The sequence below is a fragment of the Melitaea cinxia genome, chromosome 26 (assembly GCF_905220565.1).
Source record: "Melitaea cinxia chromosome 26, ilMelCinx1.1, whole genome shotgun sequence".
Lineage (NCBI taxonomy): Eukaryota > Metazoa > Arthropoda > Insecta > Lepidoptera > Nymphalidae > Melitaea > Melitaea cinxia.
Window position 1 is genome coordinate 4,577,798 of NC_059419.1, and position 12,895 is coordinate 4,590,692.

Here is a 12,895-nt window from a genome sequence, read left to right on the forward strand (position 1 = left end):
GAGTTTAACTACAAACACCGCGACACGAGAATTTTATATATTAGATTAATTTATTTATTTTACATTAAATAGTATGTCTTAATAATTATCACTAATCTAATAAAATCTAATAAGTACTATTAATTATTTTGTATTGTTATTTAATTGATTGAAATTTTGATTTGGGCAAATGGAGATAAGGATTGATGAATTTTGCATGGAATTAAATAAAGCTTTATCATTATTATTATTATTATTATTATTGGAACTTTTCTATCCCTTAGTCGCCTCTTACGACACCCACGGGATGAAACGGGGTGGCTAAATTCTATATGTCGTAGCCACTCAGCTAAGTAAGTTTTAGTATACCTAGTTTAAATTGAAATACCTAAACCTACCTACGGGGGCGGCAAAATTTTCTTCCGCCCCGGGCGGCCGACAACCACGCTACGCCACTGGTATTAAGAGCCATTTCACAATTTTACGCTCTGCAAGTTTAGATAAATTTGGTCGCATCGCGCGAGTCGTACGAGCCGCGCGATCTTTGTGCTATTATGTATAGTGTGACAACCAAAAGACCATCTTGATCATTTTCTGATGTATAATAAAAATTATAACTATGGTATAAAATGTTTTTTACATAATTAATTTGTTAAAAATTTCAAGTATGTTATATAACAACAGTCAATAAATTTAAAATAAAAATAAAAAATCAATTTTATGAAACAATTTTTTTTTAAATTGATTTAGTTTTTTCAGTTTACGAATGAATCTAATATTTACGATATGAATAAAATAGCATTTTATGACATCGACACCGACAAACATATTAATTAACAAATAACAAGACAAACAGATTGAAATGCCTATTTGTATTGATAATGTGAGAAAAGAAAATTAAATTATACATTTGTTTACAGAAATTATCATTATATTATTTTACAGTCATTTTCGTAATATGTTTATTTTATTTATATTTTATTATGAAAGTATCAAATGCGTTTTATCCGCTATAACAACAGGCGCTTGGAGCGTGTGAGCGAAAGAGACGGCTGCGCAGAATTTGGCGTGGACCTTACCTCTAAGAGCGCTAGCGCTCGACTGATTTACCGGGCTTGATGCGTGATAATATATACTATCTTTTTATTATTTAATGTAAAATGTATTAAAAATAATTACATCTTTTAATTATTTTTTTTTTGTGTTCCTTAATGATGTAAGTTTACTTTGATGAAGATAGATCGTTAAAATTTCTTAGTGTTCTAAGAGAAATATTGCTTTTAAAATTGTACTTATTTGGAAAATATTCGTAACTTTAAATTTTTTTTATCGTTTAATAGAGATACAAATGGAATAAAAATCTATGATAGTGTGCAATAAAATTATATTCCACATATTATGATATTTTTTTAAAATGGTTTCAACGTAGAGATTATTGAAAAGTAGGACTTCAAAGTATACATTGCGACCGTTTACCCAGGGAGGAGGCTGATGAAAAGGTTAATAATTTTATACACATAATATAAATCAAAATTCTGATCTGACTATGGACTACAACAAAGGTTACAAGATTAAAAGGGTACAAGATTAACGACGTCAAAATATTACAATTTCGCGGATTGTTACCGATTTTTGTGAAATGGCTCTTAAGCTCTAAGTATACACTGTGATACAAATGCATATACCTCCTAGACTCTATTGTATTCATCCCGTGACTATGACCTTGATGACTTTTTGATTTTGATGGATTTTGATTTTATGCATAGAACTAAATATAAAGTTCTTTTTCTTTCTGAAGTTGGTAACCCTACAACAAACTATTATCAAGTTATGATGGAAACAACGAAGTCATTTAGTTAATTAAATTCATATCTTTTACATAGAATTGAAGATTGGTGGATATAAAATTTATCAGAAACATGTTTCAAGCATAAAAATTGCTTTTTGATAATTATTATTAAAAACAAAACTTTTACAAATTTAAAAACAAATGATTTGCTTCTTCATTGATTAATTATGGGTAAATACAGTTAAAAAGTGTACCGATTTTAATCGTTCTTTCCCTAATCAGTCGATCATCGTGTATAGAACATAGAGAATGGTAGATAACTAGTGATCATAAATGTCAACAAGAGTGAAGCCTCATTGGAAGACTTAAAAGAAGATTTAAAATTAGACATACAAAATATCTTGTCCATATTCAAAATTGAAGTTGCCGTCGCGGATACATTATTTGCCATCTCCACCCACTATGATAACTTTCGTATCAAGGCTTGCAACCTACTTTAGAATTATTAAAGTACATATAGGTATTTTAATAAATAGTTACTTTTTTACATTTTTCAGAGTAGTAGAAAATATTAATCTGTATCTGTTTCGTTATGTTCAATACAAATCCATATATGACAGCCAAAGAGGCAGCTTCGATGCTGCATTAAGCTAGACTAAAAATCACCATACACGCTTCAGCCTGTAATAGGTATCCCACTATTGGGCATAGGCCTCTTTCCCCATGTAGGAGAAGGATCAGAGCTTAATCCACCACGCTGCTCCAATGTGGGTTGGCGGATATAAAAAATCACCATACATTTGTACTATTATTAAGTTACGAATACACTAAATTGGCTGCAAAAGAAAAATATCTCAAATTCCATTAAAAACCCAAAACCAATCAAGCGAACTCCATTAAAAAAAAACGAAAACAATAACACAAAACTAATTTAAACACAAACGAAATCAGTCCACAAAACCATTTAAAAATAATTTTTAATCACATCGAAACCAAAGCTAAATCTTTACCAATATAAAAATAATTGCCACGCTAAAACCTCAACATATAAAAAATTATATCATCCGCGAGCGTACAAAGGAGAAAACGCACCGGCGCAGGCGCAGGGCAGGCGCGTCCCGTAAACGATAAAAATTATAAATTAAAACGTCTCAATGCGAGACGAACGAGCGAATAGCCGCGTAATGCAAAAACGACGAGCCCTTTAAGTAACATCTTGTAAAAAAAGGTAAAAGAGTAAGACAATCAAATGAGGGACGCACAAAAACGGGAATAAAAGGAGAGACAAAAAGCAATATGGCGGATTGTTTTTAATTATCGAGTATCGGCATAAATCGATGCACGTCGCCGCGGGCCCGCCGGAGAGCGGCGCGCGCGCATCCGTGGACCCGCTCCGAACTACAATGTATTGTTTGGATTACATTGAGATCAACAAAAAAATATTAAACTAATTAATCAATTAGGTCTGAGTTATTTTTATTTAGCAATTAAAAGATGTCCTAAGTGCAAAAAGTTTATGAATTTAGTACCTAATTATTCCATAAACATTATTTAAAACAATAATATTACATTTTACATACTGTTGCTTTAATTCATTCATCTATACATACATATACCAAAATAACGTTTTTTTACCAAAATTTTCTGTCTGTCTGTCTGTTTGTTCCGGCTAATCTCTGAAACGGCTGGACCGATTTTAACGAGACTTTCACTGGCAGATAGCTGATTACTTTTATTTTAGACTTTAACTTTGTGAACTGAACATTAACTATTTTGTTAAATTCCACGCCGACTAAGTCGTGGGCACAGCTAGTAATATATCATATTTTTATTAGCACCGCGCTAGATACGTTGGAATACATTATGATAAGCTTACTTAGCGACAAACTGTTATCCTAAATGCAAAAAGTTTATTCATTTATTAAACATTATTTAAATCAATAATTATACTTTTGCTTCAATTCATTTGTTATACATTTATTTTGTTATTTCAATGGCGTAGTTGCTTAGATATAAATGAAGAAAAGGTAATTAAAATGAAGTATTAGTCACATGATAAGTAAAATAGTCGAAAAGCAATGATTATTTAGCATCGAATTCTGTATTCCGTTGATGTTCCAATATCTATCAAAGATCATTGATTAATTTACTGTTGAATCCTAGATGGTCACGCACTTTTTCAATTTCCGTTTCGCACGAACTATTTTGACTTTCTCCTATAACTGTCTGTTTCTACTCATCTAATATCTGATCACGACTTAATTAGCATCTGTCTAAATCGTGGTAAGTCAAATCTCTTGAATTAAATTATTATATGTGTATGTTATGTATGCTTAAAACCATCTAACTGCTGGCTTTCAAATACACAGATCGAAGACGGGCAGCAGCGTCTTCGGTGCGACAAAGCCAGCCCTGCGGTCATCAATCCGCCTGCCCAGCATGGTGACTATGGGCAACACACATGAGTTCACACAATTTTTAGCGTGGACTTGGGGAGGCCTATGTCCAGCAGTGGACTGCGATAGGGTGAAGCGATGTATATGTTATTGCGATGACGAACATGTGAAAATCACAATATTAGTTTCCAAATGTGTAGCAGGGAAAATCACAACACACAAGAACCACGGACTCTGTAATTTATGGAGACTGACTGAAAAAGACAAACAAAAGACAAGAAAAACAAAACGCAAAAAATTGTTCTTAAAATATCAACCTTCCTATTTATTTGAAGACTGTCTTAATTAAATTGAAAAAAAAATCGAAATAAATTTGTTACACCATTAAAACTAAAAAGCGTTGCCAATTACATTCCTTTGATCTTAATATTTAATTTAGAAAAAAAAAGACAACTAGACAAAAAAGTATCTCCATGATATCTTTTTTTAAATAAAATTTTTTTTAGCACCAACACCATCTCCACCTATCCTCTATCCTCGATTCATAAAATTCATATGTATGGGTGAAGGCATCGCGATCGCGCTGTAGTACGATATATTTAACTTATAAATAAGGGAACATTGTTGTACAGTCGGTCCGTGCGTTTGTACCCCTTTGTCAATGCCCCGAGTATTTATAGATCGGGGCATTCTTAGCAAAATCGAAATGTGCTAATTTATCTACCGATGCCCCGGGCCGCTATCTCGTGTTCCTTTCGTATTGAAAAAGTTTTAATTGCCACCACTTTGTTGGTATTTAAATTAGTCTAGTAGTACAATGGGAGATATAGTTTCGTAAGGTATTTTGAATCGTTTATAGATCTACTTCTAATGTAAGCTCAATGTAAAGGATTTCCTGTAATTCAATTAAGTTTCACAAGTAAATGATTGGTGTAAGGTAATAGTTTCACAAGTAAATGATTTGTAGTACGAGTGTAAGTTATAGTTAGTAGTTATCTATCTATATGATCTATATAATCTATATATCTATATAATCTATATGTTTTTGTTTGTACATAAAATATTTGGTTATATGACACAAACAGTAGATTGACGTATAAGTATGAAGGTAATTTGTAACCGAATAGCTCTAATCCGAATAGTTATCCAATCAATGATCAATATCCATCTTCTTTTCCCTTGTCTAATAGAACGATGCGAAGGGCGATGCGATGCTAATATGTTAATCTTGCTCGAACCAAAACCGATCGAATTTTCTAGAAATCCCTGTAAATGTATGTAAAAATAGTTATGTCATGAGCGCTTTCCAGTTAAACTAACCACATTAATTTAATCAGAGGTAAAAAATTACGCTCAATGACAAATAATAACTTAGTTCATTCAATACTCTTACTGTATGTGACTGTTTCTTGTTCGTTTCTTTCGTCCTTATTAATGTTGGATGTATAATAATGAAGTAATAGCCATTCTTTTTAAGGATATCTTTTACTTTTGACTCCTTTGCTTCATCTATGTAGATTATATAATATATTCAGATATGTATATTCTTAATGTATGTAGGTAATATTCCATATTGTTCTTAAGCAATGAATACTTTGATTTGTATACATAGTAATAGGATCAGTCATTTAGTCCTTTGTTTCCTTCCTTTTATCTATTCATATATCCTTCATCAAAACTATGATGTGATCTGTAAAACGAAAATTCATAAAACTGTTTAAAGAATAATGTGTTCTTAAAAATTTATTAGTAAAATACAAATACAACTTTCGTTAGTTATATTATTTTTTTAACGTCTCGCATAAAACGTAATTGGATTTCTTTATGATTGTTTTATAAGCTAAAAAGAATATTATATGAGAAAATTTTATAACACGATTTTAATCGAACGAAATACGACGTTCAGTATATTTGAACGTACTTGTTTGAAATAATAAACGTCACAACCTTTATAATAAACGAAAATATAATTTACTTAAGCAGTCTTTTTCAGATTTACTCTCTTTTAAATCATCAAAATAAGAATACTGTGTTAATAATGCACGACAATATAAATATATTGAATAAATATAAATACATTGAACCGAATTCGATATCATTAAATCTAAATTAATGTAACTTAATTTGACACTTTTTAATGCCAGTGGAAATGCCAAAATAACAAAATATGAAACAATACAAAAGATCATTTTTTAAAATTAGAAGCAGAGCCTTGGGGTTTGCTATTGAGAGGTTTGGTTTTGTTTGTTGTTGGTATTTGGTTGCCAATATAGGCTATGCTTGGGGTTTCTCTCAAAGATAGGATTAGAAATGAGACTATCCGCGAGAGAACGAAAGTAACCGACATAGCCCACAGAATTAGCAGGTTGAAGTGGCAGTGGGCTAGTCATCTGTGTCGCAGGACCGATGGCTGTTGGAGTAGACGGGTCCTAGAGTGGAGATCGCGTCTTGGCAAACGCAGTGTGGGACGTCCTCCGGCCCGTTGGACCGACGATCTACGTAAGATTGTCGGTGTAGGCTGGATGAGGATTGCGGAAGACCGGGATGTCTGGCGCGAACTTGGGGAGGCCTATGTCCAGCAGTGCACTGCGATAGGCTGAAGTGATGATGATGATGATGATAGAGCCTTATTTTAAGATACTCGTTTGAACAATTCTTAGAATTTTATGAACCTACAATTATTGTAAATAGAAATCATTCGACGATTGATGAAAGCCTGCCGATGAAATATTTAATTAGCTATTCTTCTGAAATCTAAATTTTAAAGTATCCAATTTCAATATATAAAATTGAAGCTTCTGTATTAAGACTGCTTAGTTAGAGTTATTAGTAACGACTGATTGCAATTTATATCATACTAGTGGTCGCCTAGTGGTCGAAATTCGACCATAATTAATTTAAATTATAAGTTTGAACATTAAAATAAAAAGTATATATGCGTGTGTGTGTCAAATACAAAATAATGTCAAATAATGGTAGTGTTTGTAATGTTTTTTTATTGTTTTAATGTCATTTTATTCATAATTAAAAAAAGATTAGCATTCTGCATTCCTTCTCTATATAAGTGTGCGAAATTTCATACTCCTCCGTCCGCGCAATTTTCGTAAAAAGGGGTACATAGTTTTTGCTTCACATATTAATACATAATATATAATAATATCTAAGAACTTACTGAAATGTACGTATTTAAAAAAAAAAGCGTATTTAGAACCCGGACAAAACCACACGAAACCATGCATAAAAATATCTTTTCAACACGAATTTGAGGGTCGGTATTTCTTTTTTTTTTTTTGAAAAAATGATCAACGACAGCTCCACAATGGTCGAGCGGGGTTTTTTAACGTTTTCAAAGACCCTTCTGTAAGAGACAATGAGGGTCAGCGTCCTTGAGTGTGATTTGAAGGCTGGCGACGCGCTAATGTGTTATGATTCGTTTAGCGTGAACTTGGATACGAATCCCTTGAATTTTCTTGAGTTTAAAGTTTTTTATCTTAGTTAAAAAAATAAAACAATCTTGTCACTATTTTAACATCTAATTGATATAAGGTACAACACACTCTGTCATCTGTTTTTAAAGTATATACTTTATATGTATATGTATTGTAATAAATAAACTTAGTTATTCTTGCTGTCATTATACTGAGGTTGGTAGAATTGAGTTCAAACAGGATAAGAACCAAAAACTTTGTTATTTTTTTAAAAGTAAAATGTATAATTATGTATTTATAAGCAAGATAAGGTGTTGCCTTTTTATGTAAAAAATAATAAAAAAAAAAATTCTTCTATTTTATAAATATAATTATTGTCAAAAATAATTTAGTATTTCATAAAAACACGTTATTAAGTGAACTCTCGTAAATGACGTAATATACGAGTCCACATCGGGCGGGTCGCAGATTCTATTCCGCGATAATGTTAAAAGTTATATCGATTCATTTCGACCAATTTATCCTCTTGATTGAATACGTACCTTCATATTTTATGTTTTGTACAATTTATTTAAAATTATTCAATTTTTTGTTGTTTTTTTTCTTTTTGTTAAAGGACTGTAGATATATATTTCTTTAATTAGGGATTACGAAGGTTACTCACATGTAATACTTTTTTTTATAAATAGCTCAAACATTACTCTATATATATGAGTAGCCAATAGTAGTCTTCATAAGATGCGTGGTAGAATAACCAATAGGACGTTCATAGGCTGAATTAGAATCAAAATCACAAATTGCTTTATCCAAGTACGTTTCAAGAGTACGATACTTGATGCAATTGAATCATTTTGTCTTATCATTTTGTCTATATTTTAATCTAGCGATGTATGTGCTCGTATTGAAGAAAAACTTTTTTACGCACGCTTGACTTGGGGAGTAAGCTGGTGAATACGTACGTGACGTGGTGCGTTACGAAAAGTGTGATTGGGTGAGGCGAACGGAAGTTGAGAGGGAGATATAAGTTAGTGAAGATAGAAAGAGAGAGTTACGTTTCGTATAATAATGGCATTAGGGGTAGGGCTATTAAGGGCTATTAGGGGCAACTAAAGAAGTTTTACTCTAGTCGTGTAGTCTAAATCACACTCGTTTTTTTTTCTTATTTACGCCAAAGCCAAGCCTTCTTAAAATATACAAAAATGTAACAAGTAGGCATACTATTACTACCAATATTTGTGCAAAATTTGATAAACTTATCGGTTTTTTTTGTTCTTATAAATTCATTCCTTCTATGTATATGGTAAAACCGGGAGAGATGCCGCAGTGGGATAGATGCCTCATGTTCTAAAAACCTAACATCCGAACTCACAAATAAAAATTAATCGCATAAGTAGGAGTCGAAGTCACCCCGTACCTCAGATACCCACAGATATTCGTGTGGCAAGGACGCGTTTGGCTCGTGTGTGTTATTGTCTCCGTGGCGAAATTTACAAACACGTCAAAGTTTTAAAGGTTAGTATTTAAGGTTGTATAATGTTATTAATAGTAATAAATTCCGCTATATTTTTTATCACGTCTATATACTGGGTCATTGAGTCTGTATATAGTTGTAAATAGATGCTATTTTGCTTATAATTTATTTAAAAAATATCTGGGCATCTATCCCAATCACAAAGGATAGCTGCCCTGATTTTTTGAGGTATAGGTGCCCTTAGCTTATCTATCCCTTCATTCACCATCTACAGAGTAAGTTTATATGTTTAATTATTTTTGTGTCTGTTATGTTTTTTATGTATTTACCTATATTTATGTTTGGATGTTTTACTGATTCTAGCAGAACTATGCCACGAAAATATAAAAGAAAGGAAGGAATGCGAGCTCGAGTATGTTCTTGGACCATAGAAAACCTACAGTCAGCTTTCGATAAGAAAGTATGATTGTGCAATGTGCATGTTGACACTTGATATGAATATTTTAGACCAACAATTAAGAATTTATATTTGTTGAATAAATACTTATAAAATTTATTTAAATATATATATCATGTTGAAACTTAAGTATTTATATTTTAGTTAAACAAAAGCTTTAAAAATTTAATTAGGTATAGTAATCTGTGTGATATAAAAATTATATTCTAATTATAACAATTAAAAGATATAAAAAAAACACAAAATGTTTTTCATTACTATGGCCCATGTTTCTTGGAGACAATCGATGTTTTAGGAGTCGAACTGCCTAACATTTGGGTTGGGTTTTTCGTTTACATGGTTTAAAGGTTTTATCCTACTCACTATTTTCATGATGGGGCAACTATCCATGTAGGTAGGCATCTATCCTCAAAAAAAGGGGTTCATGAAAAGACAATTTCTGCTTAATCTGCATTGGGAAGGTTAAAAAAAATTAGTAATAATTCAACATAAAGGATTGAGCTAGCTACATTGAGAAAAATTATTCGTATAAAAATAATATTTTTAAAATTAGGTGGCTATTTCAAAAAGTGAGGCATCTATCCCGGTTTTCCCCTAATAATTATACTCTTAATGTATTCATCTTCCGGATAATAGGTATGTACTCTGTGATTTTGGGTGTCTTAGAATTCTTCTCTGTGACTATTAGCGAATACTTGTGAAACTAAAGTTTACATCTATTTTGCAACTAAACGGCTAATTTCATTGAATAAGGACAACAATTTTAAAACTGACGTCTCTTTTAGAGACAAAAAGTACATCTCTGTCATCAAACTAATATGTAATATTTACGTTTAATCTACGGTTTCTAATCCTATATCTGCGGAAAACCGAGATGTCTGGTGCGAACTTGGGGATGTCTAGCAGTGGACTGCCATAGGCTGAAGTGATGATGATGACGATGGTGACGTTTATATAGGAGTAAATTTTTTAGTTCAAGAAAAATTTATTTATATAATAGTAATATGTGTATCCACTTATACTTTATGTTGATCAAAATTTTTTTTATAAAAAGCTCTCGAAAAACTCGTAGTAGGTACTTCCTGTGATTCGAATCGATCGATCAAACGCTCATTTCATTGGGCCACCCGGGCTCTTGGCGTACTGTCTAACTAAACCATATCCCATATATTTATTTATTTATTTATTTTTATTTATTTATATATACCCATAACAATACTTTAATGGCTATTTACACAATCATTATAAAAGAAAAGACAGGTAGCTATGTTAGTAATAGATACGATTTACAATTTAAAACAAAAATAGCTTATGAATGACTAACTAATTTCAAAGGAACTAATGCAGTGTTTCTCAAACATTGTTCTACCATGGTCCGGTGATTTTCACACTACCGCTTCGTGACCACCTTACCACTTTTAAACCCAAGCTTACAGTACAGTAGAGTTACATTAGGTAAAATAATAAACATTTATTAATAGTAAAAATCGATAGCAGGTATTATTTTTTAAACAAGGCGAAAATGTTGCGACCCTATATTTTATTTTAAACCGGATCGCGACCCGGCGAATGGGAAACGCTGAACTAATGAATGGACTCGACAGATTATTCCCTGTCATGTAAATGGGTTAAGTTTAAATAGTCACCAAATTTTCGGAAATTATGCAGTTTTTTAAATTTTTATTTCGTAAGAAATTTCTACAAGGTTCTACAAGGAAAAGTTAAAAAAAAAACATAAATGAAATATTTGAAGTTCTCGCGTTACGGCGTGTCCAAAGATTCATTTTTGTATAATATTTGGATATTGTTTAAATTTTTGCTCCGTTTATATTATTTGTTTATAGTTTGTGCTCTTTATGATAAATTAGCTTTAAGTTTCCTTATATTTATGGGAATATGGAAAAGTTCTCTTTGATACATCCTAATGTTTACGGTTGAAGAACGACTTCAGCGTTAAACTTGAATTTCGTACGTAATACGCAAAAACCATTAAACTAACGATGAAACACGGTGAGGAAAAAGCTGGTCGAGACTAGTACATATGCTACTTTTAGTCAAGGTATTGTAAGTCATACAAGTAAAACTACGCAGTATTTTCTAGATACCTGTAAAAAAGTAATGGCACTTAGTAGTGTAATAATGATAGTAAATGTATATGATGATAAAGCCGTGTATGGAGTCTGTAACGTACATTAGTAAACAAGTAAACGTTTCATGCGTAACTAATTCCAGTAAGATACGAATCCTGTTTCTAAAGACGAGAAAACACGTACAACACAGCTACAAAAGCTCAGCCCGCGCCTTATATTAGTTAGGAAAAATTGAACCCGCAACCGCTAGTGCTTCAGCCGATTGCTGTGACCACTGCGCCAACACGTCGTCGATGTTCCTCATTTTAGTACGTAAATAAGCGGCTTTATCGACATCGAATTTCAATAATTGCGGGATTGCTGACCATTCAAATTACCTGTACAGCTCTTATGAGTTGTAGCGTGTTGTGATATAGCCTAACTTAAACACAAAAGAAGTCTATGTTTGATTTGCTTAAAATAAATCCCTAAAAGAAAATAAACACACCGGCACAGCTATTCACATTTATATATAGATACTAAAACATTATATTTACAATTGCAAGCGAAACAAATGTTAAAGAAATAAACATATAATAAATCTATTCCCTTGTCAAAACTACTCGGCGTCGACTTTAATAGTGCCACTAAAATTAATTGTTCATAAAACGGTAGCGTGGACGCGGACCCGCCATTAACTCGTGTTCGAAACGCCATTAACGACGAGAAATTAAAAAAACAAAAAACAAAAAGACGTTAGACTTCTTTTTAAATTAAGAATAAAAAATATCACGTCTCCATTCCATATTTCAATATTTATCACATGATCGTTCTTTTTCGAACAAAATTCGAAAAGGGTTTATGTTTTTTTTTCTCCCGTCCGTTCGGTTTCTCTTATTATAAATGAACGCGGCCGGTCGGATACATTTTTTAAAAAATCATTCCATTTTTGAATTTCTTACGTGATTCCGAGATGTGACGTTCGCGGGTTGATGTGGATAAGGCGGGAATTGTTTATGGCCAGGTTTCCATAACAAAGAATTTGAACTTAAATTAGATATTAATTGATGCTACAATATTTATAATATCAATTAAATTCTTTTTTATTTTTTTTTTTTATTTATAAAACTGATTTAAAATATTGCGTGTACTTATGTTTTAAGTAGGTTAATTTCAGGTAGGTACCTATTGCTAAAGTGATACAATATTTGTTATAGGTATTGATAAACTGGTGCTATTTTTCTATAAATATAAAATAACATAAAAAAAATAATAAGGATTATCTCTATTATTTTATCGTGCAACG